Here is a 12415-nt window from a genome sequence, read left to right as displayed (position 1 = left end):
GCAGCATCAATAACAGTGAGGGAACAGGGGGTTCATGACCAGTGATAGAACTGAGAGCAAATTAATTTACATTGTGCCCTTGAATTAGGCCAAAATAGAATTCACCTGCCTTTGCTGCTGTGTCACTGGACCTTCCTCTGCCAGCTGACCCATCCAAAGGTGATAAAAAATAATGTGTAAGGAATATGCTGAGTGAAACTAAGGGGTAGGAGGGGAAGCTTCCTTGGGAAAGGGGATGTTGGAAAAAAACCTGGTTTTTTCTCTGTGGCCATCAAGTGCTGGATTAAAACTTCTTTCTCTGTAACCCAAATGGCAATTTCTGTCTGTATTTTTCCTGGGCTTGGGTAGGAGAAGGCCTCATATCACCCAAGGTCAAGAGAGAGTAGAAGGGAGAATTTAGGAGTCTGCTCCCCTAATTCTTTTCTCACTGACAAGAACAGATGATGAGACAAAGCAGTGCCTGTGTCAGACCCAGATAACAGAAGTTCATCCCTCATTCCCCACAGGAAGGAAAACCATGGCATGTACATTTTTAACCCAAATTCCCACCATAGATACGTCCTGGGGTTTGGGACAGTTTGGTTGTTGTGTTTGTTTTCCTTCTGGCTTGTAAGATGGCTCCTAACAGCAGAAGGTGGGAGATGGGATTTCCCAATTTCTGTCTCATTTCTATTCATCTCTGTTTCCTTGGAGATGTTGCAAAAAAGAAATATTAAACTATCCTAGTGCACTGAATTCAGATGGAGCTCCTTCCTCAGACACAGGTCCCATTGGAGGGGCTCACAGAGTTTCTCTGGCACTGACAGTGGGAAATTACCATGTTTCAGAAGTACTTACAATTCCCTGCCTAACACTGGGGAGAAGATCCTGCATTGAAGGAAGAACAGACAGAAAATCTTTTGCAGATAGATGAGTGACACACAATGTGTTTTCTGTTTGGCTCATTTTTGCTGCTCTTACTTTTTAATCTGCTGATCCTGAATCTTCATCTCTGCTAATCCTAAAAAAATGACCAAAGTGATTATTTGAAATGATACAGCAAAGTCTGTTATCTTTTATTTAGTCCATCTCAGGTAATTTGCCCCTTCAGAATTCATCCTAAATCATATATTTTAAGCAGTATCAAAAGGAATTAGTCATCCCACACTGAAGTTGTGACCAGCAGGCAATGATTCTTGTTATGTTTCAGTTTACATCTTCCTGTTTTAGTGCATGACAGAAGGGCATTGGCTTAATTACCTGTGATGTTCCTGACTGGAGGGGAAAGGTTCTAGTTTAAACTTGCTAATAAAAAGCAAACATGCTTATTGTAAACCACTTCACTGTCTTTTCCCTTCTGGCTGACATTTATGAATTGCCTTCACAGGAGCCTGGGTTTATCAAGTACAGATAACAGAATAACTTTATATATGAACTACAAATATAAACACTGTCATTGGTGTGCTCCTCAGGATTTCCTGCCAAAGTATGGAAAACTACATGCACTGCTAACAGAAAGATGATGGCCTACTTAATACCTTGCTTTATATTCCTTTTGGGATCTGAAAGGGATTGTGAAATACCACAGCTTGCAGAAGTCACAGGGGGGGTAGTTTGGCATTTCTGCTGCAAATTTACCTTTGCTTTCACACACCTGCTTGAGGGCACTGAGGCTGCACCACTGTCCAGAAGGGATTGCAGGATCTCAGTTTTGCATCTTTATCCCACATTTAATTCTTCAATAGAAATAGATCCACTTTCCTAGGGCACAGTCAGTCACTCTGGTGCAATATTCAGTATCACCTCACTAAGGGTTCTGTGGGTGTTCACAAAAGCCCCAGTAGAAGAAATTAGATCAGATACACAAAATGGTGAAAATATTCTCCAGGTTACATATCATTAAAGCTTTTCAGAAATCAGTATGTCTGCTGTAATTGTACATTCTCTCACAAGAGGTTTGACCACAGATATCAGATTTTATGTTCAGCATCATAAATTTCTTGCTAAGCCTTAGGCAGGAATTTTTCTTACAGAAAAGTGATTCCTGTTGTAGATGAACACTGGAACACTATAAAGACTCATTTTGCAATGAACCTGCTTGCCTTGAAAACAAACACATTTTTAAGAGCTTTTTCTCTAAACATATAAGGCAGATTTTCCCCTGCTTGTGACTCTTCTTATTTAGTTGCCTCCTTCAGCAGCAACAAAATATGAAATGACTTCTCTCTGTTAAAACACCTTTCCCTTCTTGTTACTTCTTTTCTTTTCCTTCCCTACATTTCCTGCTAATGTTTCTAATGCAGCAGGGTACTCATTCCATGCCACACTTCAGCACTGATGGAGAGAACAGAGGTTTGTTTTAGTGCTGAAAACAGACATTCTAGTAACTGCTGCTACTCCCTGCACTTAGGAGACCTCCTAAGCTTACCTGTACATTTCTTTTATGGCAGATAGGCTGAAAATCACCCACCAAAAGTGATGGTTTGGCTCCTTTTTTAATTAAAAAAAAAATCATATTTTGTTGAAATTGTTACTGATTTTTTTATTCTATCTGGCCAAACAATATGAACCCTACTATCACTTTAAACTTGATTTAGACCTTGAATTATGGGATTTTAATTAGATGACGTGGTTGTAAACTGCTGGATTTTTCCTCCAATGGAAAGTGGTTCTTAAATGAAACCATTAAAGCAGGCCACTTCCAACTCCATTGTACCAGGGAAAGCTTTCCAAGCACAGCACATTGTGTTTAGTATCACTTTAGAATTCTATAAATCTTTGATCAGCTTTTATTTAATCTTTGTCTAAATTGGAAGATAGCAATGGTCCCTTAAGATTTTGTATGGAGTTGAATGAAATTTAATAAGGCTCCTGACAGTTATTTGATTGTGATTCGTAGCATTTTCATTTTACAGACTTAAGCAATACTGACCTCAAAAGGACTGTCATTCAGACTAGGTGGAGGGTGGGGAAATCAAATATTTTATTCCTCTTTGTTCCAGTCCCTTTTACTTGATAAGCCCTTAATAAAAGTAAGAATGAAGTCCTTGCCAATTCCTAGACCAATTCTCTTCTCAGAGACAGCAGATTCATTTTAGAATTTTAGAGTAAGAAATGCAAAACAAGACAACATCGTTGACAACCTTGACAGACTGTATAAATCTGGAGCAGAGAGGGTGTGGGATGACATGGGTTGCTTTCTCAGGGGACCACCTGGTGAATTTTGCAGGTCCCCAGAGCAGTCTGTGGCTCCCCTGAGCCCTGCTGCCCACTCAGGCAGAAACTGTGTTTGAAATGATTATTCCAGCCTGGTGCACAACACAGAGGGCTGGGAGAGTGAACCCTTCCCTGCAAAGTTTCTGTTTGTGGCTCTCAGAGCTCTCTCCCAGGCTCATGGAGATGCCATCTCCATTATTAAAGCACAATTGCATCAGTGATGAGCTGCTTCCCTCAATTAGTTTTGACACGAGGTAATTTTATGGCTCCAAGTATACTTATCTTTGACTCCTGATGGATTTTCCTATGTCCTTGTTTGCTACCTAAACCACCTTTTATTTTCTTTTTACATTTGCTCAGTGTTTCAATTTTAATCACAGTTATGTATGATTGTTTGTTATTTCCATTACACTAATGGCTAAATGTCAAGGCCCCATTGCATTATACACACTAAAATATATTAACTATCTTTTTAAATCATTGACAGACTGCTGCTATGTCACTGTGCTTACAAGAATTTGGTTCAATAACAATGAACTGTTTATTTTCTATTTGCAAGTGAAACAATCAAGGAGCAAGAAGAATGAAAAGTGAGTTGAAAGACTTGGTTTTACACAGAGATTTAATTGGAGTCAGTGACTTGATATTGTGCTGGCTTGAAGCAGATGAACTTCACTGAAAATCATGAGCAAATGTAAGGATCTTTATGGGGCAAAACTACTGCAGGAGCATAAGAACTGGCATCTGGCCCAAATTTTGGCTGCTCCAGCACCCAGTCTCTGACAGTAGCTGCTCTGAAAGCATTACAGACAGATAACCTGCCCTGCAGAATTCCCATTCTAGTCTCTGACAGTAGTTAACTAAAACTAATGAGGGGTAATATCCATTACAAAACCCATGCCTGGGAGATGATTTTGGAGTGCTGCACAAAGAAGGTGCTTTACAGAAATATTTGGACAGGTTATTTACATTGCCTATATTTATGTGTATCTTATGCTGCTTGTTTGAAAGCATGGAAGGCAGAAAAACAGGGTATCAGTATTGAAGGCTGGAGTTCCTTTCATTCAGGATGCAACTCTGGCAATATTCTCCCCATTTAGGGAAGTGTTTTTCTTACTGTTAACTTCAATAACATGAAGAGGTCCATTCAGCTCAATTTGACCTCTCTTATAGTTAAGACAGTGGCCAAGGACCATCATCAGATGCTTTTTGTGTATGCTTGGAATAGTCACTTCGAATAAAATATTCAGTGCCACTTAGCTGACAGGAAGCCTGGGTTTAAAAAGGGATCTGGACACTCCTACATTGTTCTGAGAGCTTTTAAGTGGCAGTAAATAAAGATAAGTGAAAAGGAGAAATTTCTAAAGTGCCAACTGACCTCCTTTCCATTATTCTGCTCTACATATGCTACTGGATCTTTGGCAATCTAGAGCTCTGAAAATGAGAGTAGGAAATAGTAAATAGAATCATGGAATCACAGAATAATTTGGGCTGGGCAAGACCTTTGTGATCATCAAGTGCAATGATTAATCCAGCACCACCTTCACCATCAAGCCATGTCCTCAAGGGCCATGTCCACATGTTTTTAAATCACCCCTTCCCTGGGCAGGTGCAGCTCCCAGCTGGTCTGTGTTTGGGACAGTGGCTCCAAAATGGCCACAAGATTTTTAAATATCACAAAACTGAGAATTTACTTTCAATTTCAGTGAGGAGGCAACCTTATACTCAAATTCAGCAACATGTGGAGGCTTACTGCTCTTTGTAAGAGCATTCACTCAGTAGTAAGTCAAAGGAAGAGAAATGCCCACTGGTGCCGTGGCTTGCAAGGTTCTTCTGCTTCCTCAGGAGTCTATTCCTGAAAAAAAAACCATGATTCTACTTACCTAATATTTGGAATTAATATCATTACAGGCCATCACATTTTGGATTTAATTCAGAAGTCTCAGCATTCTATAAACTGAACTCAGCTCTCCTTTTAAGTAGAGTTGTTTCAGAACTGGGTGCTCAGGTGTGTTCCTCACTCGGAGAGATCCTGCATTAAATCTGTAAATATGCACAGCTGATTGTCAGTAACATTAATGGAGCTGCACCTGTATTCATAGGAGAGAGCAGAAATTGTGCCTTCAGGTTTGCTCTTTCTTAACAACAATGATGCTTTGAGGGCACTATTACTTTAAGAACAGAGCCCATTTAATTTGCTTGGACTTTGAAATCTTCTGGTAGAGAGTAATTGCCTGACACAGAGCTCCTAGGAGGTGAATTTAAATGAAATACATTTTCCAAGCTGCAAAGCAAAATTACTAAATGCCTGATTAGAAGATCTCTGTCACTAGTACTGCTTCATTATGAGGAGTCTCTTAAAACTTTCATATCAACACTTGCCTTTCACAGTCCACAGCCTGGTGCCTATTAGGGCACAGAACAAACTAAATCTTCTTGTCTGACAGGGAATGGGGCAGAGACCAGTGCTGACCTGTGTTTGTGGTGTACCAGGAAGCCCCATGGAAGAGGACAAATCCCTGGCATGGCCCTGGGAAAGCCCTGCATGAACCTCCTGAGCTGCTCTTTTCAGGGTGCTGAGAGAACATTCTGGTTGTTGGAGTGGTTTTTCCCTTCCCCTAAAAAGGCAAGATATAAAAGACTGCAAATTTACAGTTTTCCAATAAATGAGATAAAGAAGTGGCCAAATACAAACTGTAAACAAGAAAGGGATTTCTGCACAGGAAAATGGAACTGGGCATCAGGCACATCTCTTAGGAGACATGGAGGATTTCTTTTATTTATTCTTCCTTACTCCATTTTCATTGCAGTGTACCAAGCAAATGGTTGTGTCCTTGAATGATTATTCCCCAGGTAAGCCTCCAAATTTCAGACAGATAAGGCCAGGAAAAAGTCTAAGGCTTGATTCATCATCACATTTATGTCTGTTTAAGTCAGGATAATCAAGGATGCCCCAAATTCAGGATTATGAATTAATAATTTATCTCAATGTCAGAGGTTAACCACTTCGAATTTAGGTTGAATTCCTCTTCTAATAGAGTTTTCAAGGCTAAAGAGTTGCAGTCAACTAGTGAAATTGCAAATGAAGCGTTAATTGATTTAACTTTATAAAAATAATATTTTAGCAATCAAATGGCCATGATTTGGCTCTGTCTAGTTATGTTAATTTATAGTGAAAAAAGAGCTGTTTAGAACAGGATATGCAATTCATATACTTAATTTCTGATCATCTCTAAAGAATCCCAGTTGTGTTCAGTGCATATATTTTGACTGAAAACTGGCTAATTAAGATTGCTATGCCTGAATCCATTTCCTAGCTTTCTTCTGAATCTTTTTCAGTATGGGAAAAGGGAGCTGTGTTATCAGAATGCAGTAGGGTATTTTTTTTTTATAGTGTTGCACAGATTTTTTTATAATGTGACATTATACAGCAGCCTCATTATATTCAACTCAACAATGTGTTGCTCAGCCATGAGCTTGATGGCTTCATGGAGCATGGGGTGAGTTCAATTCCTCTTTCTAAAGGGGATGCATCTTGCTTCACTGCTTATTTTCTGAACTTTAAAAGATGCAACTTTACAAAATATTCTGCAGCTCCTACTCGGGGGGAATAGAGAGTGGCTCAGTGACAGACTGCAGTGAAGGCCATCATGAGAGCCATGCTGTTCTGGGTTAGAGAACACCTCTCCCTTCTTTAACTTCCATTGCCCTCATTTCTGGAGTGAATAGCCCCTAAAACCTCTGATATTTAAATCTCAAAGCAGTGCTGTCACACTGCTCTGTCTTGACTCTCTCCTCTGTTTTGTCCCCCATCACCACTACGTGTCCTTTTGCTGCTCAGTTTTCCCAAACTGGCTTGTCCCCATTAAAAGTTATTATTAATTATACATCAAACCACACACTGAGCTGGCTACTCCTCCTTGCTGGTAATTGCAGCTCCCTATCCAGAACCTGAGAGGTGCCCATGCCCAGCACACAGACTGGTGGGATCCTCGTGCTGGGAGGGCACAGCTGGAAAAATGAGGCCAGTTGATAATGTCTGGGTGTGGCAGGTTGGAAATGAGCTGCAGTGACACTGACAGAGGTGACATGAGAAGAATGTTGGGCCCAATTTACTATTATGCCCAAAATAAGTTCCCAAAAAGCATATTTGTGGTTAGAACATACTCTCTCACATTCTGAAACTTTGCTGAAGACAGGAATTCTCTGTGTGTGAAGAATGCTGGAGTTGTTTGCATCTTCTTTTTAAAGGCTGGGAAGAAGCTAACCAGGAGCAGGAGGCCAGGGGACTGCAGTGTCTCTGGCTTTCACTGTCTGCTCACAAGGACATCATCAAGCCACTTAAATCCTCACAGGACCTGCATCTGCTGTCTTCCAAGGACGTTTACATTGTTGAAGGAAAGAAAACTCAAAAAGGACATAAAGCAGCTTCATTTAACAGCATTCTAATTCCTAAATTTCCTTAGAGAATGACAGCATTTATCAAAACTACTTCATTGTCATTTCTCTTCCATGTTTTTCAAGGCAGGGTAATGTCTTCCTTGCAAAGTGCATAACAACAGATCATTATTTGTATTTAAAACAACAAAATCATTTATTTCCAGCTTGGCAATGCTACAGGTTTTTTTTTTAATGCTGTTCTGCCTTTGATGAGGAAATTGTCAGCTGAGGAAGGATTTGGAAAGCAGTCTTTGTGTATTAAAAATTGGGGGCTTGTTTATGGGCCTCCAGACACCTCTAAGAAACCCTTCAATGAGTCAGTCATAGAGTCAGTGAGAAAAATCAAGAAGTGAGGCTCTACTAAGCATGGATACAGGTGTCAGAATTTACCCCTGCCAGGAAATCTAGATACTCTGAGAGAAATACTTGAGTTAAACTCTTTATCATATCCCAAGGTTTATCAGCAGTTTTTCAGGTGTTACAGACGTGGCAGAATTCTTCATGGTGATATACTGCTAAGTATTCCTCTGGTTCCCATAACCACAAGTATTCATAAGAAGAAAGGTATTTTTTAGGGTTATCTCTTGAATATTTTCTGTCATACACACATCTGTTACTTCCAGATCTGAATCTCTTTAGATCTGTTTCTAAATCACCTGGTTTACACTCCTGCTATTCCTGTGCAATCAGCTGGACTCACCCAGGAATTGAGACTTCTTCCTTTGCTCACAGAATTTTCATGATCAGAATTTGAGAGTTTTGGAAACTTCGGTGTATTGAAATGCATTAATACTCCTGAGGGTAATGACAGAAATTCTTGCTTTTCATTTGTTTTAAAGTAATCCAAGTAACTAAAGCCCATGTTTTACAAGAAATAATCTGGAATTGAATATCAATATTTTATGGGAGTTACTGAACTGACTGGAAATATTTAAGGCTGCTTCATGACAGCCTTAAATAAGGCAGGGTCTAGCTCAGAAAACTGAAATAGTTTTTAAACTGCCTTTAAAAATTTTAAAAAGAGCAATTATCCCAGAAAATGTGATTTCAAAGGCAAATCTAATTTTAAATCTACTATATGTTCAGTTTGAAGTCTCTCAATAAGTTTCATTAGTGACTGTACTCTCAGAAAACATGTCTTGAGACAAGATACTAAACTTGAAGGACTATTGTTCTGTGAAATACAGCAATACAGTGTTCACTGATATATATCTAGAGAATAATAGAAGATCATGTCATTTGCTTTCTCTGTTCTCTGCTTGAGGGGAAAAATTAGGTCCATGCTACCTCAGATCAGCTACCCAACCCTTAGAGGAGACTTGGTAATTAAATTAGTATCTTAGATGCTATTTTGTACAATATATTTCTGCTTTTATTCCCCAATCTTTCAATCTGCCATTAAGTATTTAAGGCTATTTTAAGACTCTACTTTGAAAATCTAAGATGATTTCTTTTACAAATTACGTTAAGCACCCAGAGAGAGCAGAGGAGCTATGGAGAGAACGGGACATGTTATTTCTGAGAATGTCAAAGGGACTGAAACCCACTCCTGATACTAATTCTTCTTTCACTGCACATCTCCATTTTATACTTCCTCTGTACAATGCCTTTAAGTAACACCTCTCTGATGGAGGGATGCAGTGGGAAAGCTGCAATGACCTGATTATTCACAGACTGTTGTGAAATGCTGAGCATCTCCCAGATTTAGGAATTCAGAGCTCAGCATTACTGCAGTCCAGTATTCATAACCAACACCTACTCTCAGTGTTGCCCTCCCTGGCACTGACCTGGGAGTGCCAACACTCCAGGATGTGGATTTTAACAGAAAAGAACGTGCATGGTGACTTTGCAGCCCATCACAGCAAGCCCTGCATTCAGTGAGAAGCTGGCTGCTCTTCTGAAAACTGACTTTTCTGCATTTAATCTGCTCACCAAGAAGCAAACCCTGACCAAGTGGATCAGGTGACATCATCTGAAAGCAAAAGGCTCTGGCTGTGCTGGGGAAGATTTCTGCTCCTCAGCTCCTGTGGCTGCAGCCTGAGCAAGGCAGGAGAGGGCTGCAGAGAATGGGAAAGGAACAAAACCAGAACTCCTCAGCCACGGGCATCCCAGAGGAGGAAATCTCCACTGCTGCACACACACAGGGAAAATCCAGATGTCTCTCTTTACACAGAGATATCTTTTTCTGTCTACATTTTATCTGAGCTCTGGTGAAGGGCATCAGCAAGCCTCTTACTTTGCACATTATCAGGGATTTAAAGACTGCTTCTTTTCTACTCACATCTCTTTCCCTGCCTTCATTGTCTTCCATCTTTTTGGACAAAGCAGACACTGAATGCATATAAAATATTTTCATTACCTTTTTATTTGTTGGTTTGCATTATTTTGAGGAGTGGCTCAGCATCCCAGGGATGTTAGAACTATGAACAATACAGCATTTTACCATGAATAAAAATGTTGCACTCTCTGTCTTAGAACCCCATTATTATTATGCTAATATAGCACAGCATGAAGCAGAATTAGTCAGGAAAAAAAAATAATTTATTCTGGTACTGCTATCTCTTGCCCCTCTAACACATGATTAATTACCCATCTTGTTGCAGGTTATATAAATATAAGTCCAGTTAATATAATGTCCTTTTCTCCACCCCTGTGAGTGCCCTGTGGAAATCAGAGGAGCAGAATGATGCAATGGATCTCTGTACAGCCCTGTGGACCTTTAAACTTAGGATTAGTGACTTTGAAAGGGTTATTAGGCACAGGAGACTCCCTGACCTGATCCAATTCCAGTATGAGCCCACCAGTACTTCCAACTACTTTTTTCAATTTTATTTTATTTTTTAATCTGAAAGTTCAGTGGAAATTCGAGTTTCCATGCTTCACAAAGAGCTTTAAACCTTGACAGATTCTGTTTTTGACAACTGTGAAAACCCTATTTCCCTGTCTTGGAGATTCCATGTAAGAAATCCATCATCATTTCCCTCTGCCTCTCTGGTACTGGTTGAACAGAGTAAGGATTTCTTGTTTGCAACATGTTTCTTACCTGTAAAGTAAATCACAGCTACAGGGGCTTTACATGAGTAACCAGAGCACTTGAATACTTAATTCCAAATGTATACTCTGGCAAATGAGGGAAACTCTTACCCTGGAACAGCACACTTCAAATATTAATCATAATTATCAAGCACACAAATTTTTTTAGAAACTTGAATAGAAGTCCAGATCTATAATAATTGTCATATTAGTACATATTCAGTGCATACAGCAAAGTAGTTACATGAAATTATTCTGCAACAAATAAATGTTTTGCAGTCTGATTTAATTTAGTTTCATGGCATCAAGTCATTCTGGTTTTTCTAAAAAAAATTATAATAAAAATGAGTAGTTTTGAGGTTATAGAAATCTCACTCTCTTTCTGAATTGCCTGAGAAGGTCTTTGCTGGAAGTTAACTGACAATTACAGATTCTTAGGATTTCTATAGTTCTTGAATGTGTTTGTTATATACCATTAGTCACCAGGTGAAGCCCGTCAGTAATGGCAATACCCTTCAGCAATAGCTGGGGAGAATTTAACACTGATTGATGGCAGGTCATCTGGAATTGGTTGGCAGAATTTCCAATTTTCTGTTGGGAAATTGCTTATTTCTTGAAGTCTATTCCCATTTTTACAAGTGGACAGCCAGCTGAGATTATACATTATTATGTGTCTAACTATAAAATTGTGATGGATGGTGTCACACATTTGAAGAGAGAGTTAAACATTTCATTTAGGGCTAGTTTTAAGAAAAAGGCCAAGTAACTTTAAAATATAAACTGTAACCTACCTTTGGCTTTTATTTTTTCATCTAGAATGAGAACAGGAGCGTTGCACTTTAACTAGTTTTAAACAAAGAGTTACTTGCTTTGTTATCATTCTTATTAAGTATTCAAAGGGTTATGATATCTTTGTTGTAAACAGATTTTCAGTTTCTAAGGCTTGTCCAGGGACTGACTGATGGAGCAGATTAATGTTTCATTTCTACTTTTGGGACCTCAGTTAAAATTCTGGCAAAACTGCACTGACAGAAAATCAAAGGCCATTCAGCAAAGCCTTCCTACGGTTCCTCTTCTAAATCATGAGGGAGGGCAGCCAAAAACAGCCGGGCATTTCCTGTTTCCAAGGGGATTTGTGATAAAAGCCAGCACAGACTTAGCATACAATGTGTATTATCTCTTTGAAACCTGGCTGAATTGTGTGGGAACAAAGAGCCCACGCCCTGCCACAATCCAAAGGAAAAGAGTGACCCGAGGAAGAAAAGCTGGAGCTGTAACTCACTCAAGATCTGCATTTATGACAGTCTCAAAATAGAAACAAAAGGGAAAGCTGTGTGCTGAAGATTTAAAGCCAATTTTTGGTAAGATAGGCATCACTGAAATGAGGCTGTGCAGAGAGCTCAGAGCTCTTTCCTACGTGCCACAGTGCCCAGACTGTGCCAGCCAAAGCTGAGGGCCTTCACTTGGGACTGGAGGTGAGAAAGGTCTTGGCAGCTCTTCAGAGTGAGCCTCAGAGGGTGACAGCACAGTCAGACATCTCCCCACCTTGTTTGCCTTCACTTGTTGGGAGTAACAGAAAATTCACAGAACGCTCCTGAGCTGGAAGGGACTCACAAGGATCATTGAATCAGATTTCTTGTACCTCCTTTCTGACTGATTTAGACTTGATTTCTTTCCTGTACTGCAGAATAGCTTAAGCAAGATGGGGTCAGGAGGACCCTCCCCTGTGTTCCAGCAGCCTTAGCTT

Source organism: Oenanthe melanoleuca, chromosome 11 (genome assembly GCF_029582105.1).
Source record: "Oenanthe melanoleuca isolate GR-GAL-2019-014 chromosome 11, OMel1.0, whole genome shotgun sequence".
NCBI lineage: Eukaryota > Metazoa > Chordata > Aves > Passeriformes > Muscicapidae > Oenanthe > Oenanthe melanoleuca.
This window is presented reverse-complemented; position numbering follows the sequence as displayed.